The following is a 1306-nucleotide window of genomic DNA, read 5'->3' as shown; positions in this document are numbered from 1 at the left end:
CTGGATTATAATCTGTTACTGTCATTTATTTCCATGCTCATGTTGTCTCGGGTTCGACCCGGAGAACTGTTTCAAGCCGGTTGCTGTGCATCTTTTTGACGTGTTCCCAGCATTTTCTTTCTTTGTTTTTTTTTTAAAAGATTGTATTTACTTATTAGAGAGAGATGGGGGAAGAACAGAGGGAGAGGGACAAGCAGACTTCCTTGCTGAGCACAGAGCCAGATGCAGGGCTCGATCTTATGACCGTGAGATCATGACCTGAGCCGAAATCGAGAGTCAGGTGCCTAACTGACTGAGCCACCCAGGTGCCCTGTGTCCTCAGCATTTTCTGAGCACTGCCCTTCTTTCTGGAGTGAGATGTCCAGACTCCTTTGGTATTATTCTTTGTCCCAGCTCAGGAGTCAGCCGTGTTTCCGAGGAGCTCTGGTTCCATCGTGAAGAGGGGTGTTTAGAAGCCCAGATCTGGGTGCTGGTGTGCTCACTGCTGCAGGCTGTCCCTGCTCCCAGGTGCTCTCCGTGGTGGGAGCTGGCTCTGTGTGTGTGTGTGTGTGTGTGTGTGTGTGCAGGCACGGTGTAGGTGGACGTGCCGTGTGCACGTTTGTCTTTGTTTTCCATCTGTATCACCGCTGCCAAGTAGAAACACGTGAGTTGCGTCTGTCTTTCAAAACTTCTGGTGATCCTATTAAAAAAGTAAAAAGAAATGCATAACATTAATTTTAATGATACATTTTAATGAACCTTTGCCTTCTCAGCAGGGGTGATATGGCCTCCAGGGTGGTGGAAATCAGATCTTTGGAGGTGAAGAAATCATGTTCTTTTTATGTATAAAGCTCAGATGCACATAGAGTACAAAACAGATACATGGTAGCTCTGTGGTGTTGAGACTTCCTATGGGAGGTCAATTATGAAAAGCACCAGAAAAGGCTCCTTAGGGGGGGTGATAGTCACAAGTGGAGAAATGCGGATTTCCCCAACCCTGGCTTTCCCATGTGGCAGGGGTTATGGCTCTGAGTGGGTCGAGGTAGCGGCACCCCGGGGGGCAGGGCTGGGGGCAGAGGCCAATGTGCTGGGGTCCCATGTTTAGCGCGGGCCTGACTGGCTAGGAGGGGACCAGGGCTGTGTGGAGTGGGGTCCTGAGGCTTGGGTGTGAAATCTGCAGACAAGGCCCATGGGCATCATCTGCCCAGGTCATGGGAAGGCACCGCTTGGCAGTGGTGGACAGTGGATTGTTTGTGGCTGGGATGGAACCTGGAAGCGTGCCGTGCATTCGGTGGGGAGGCCGTCTGCGCCCTGGGCATGGGTGTCT

The sequence above is a fragment of the Neomonachus schauinslandi genome, chromosome 13 (assembly GCF_002201575.2).
Source record: "Neomonachus schauinslandi chromosome 13, ASM220157v2, whole genome shotgun sequence".
Lineage (NCBI taxonomy): Eukaryota > Metazoa > Chordata > Mammalia > Carnivora > Phocidae > Neomonachus > Neomonachus schauinslandi.
The sequence above is the reverse complement of the archived record's forward strand: the minus strand, read 5'-3'. Positions refer to the sequence as shown.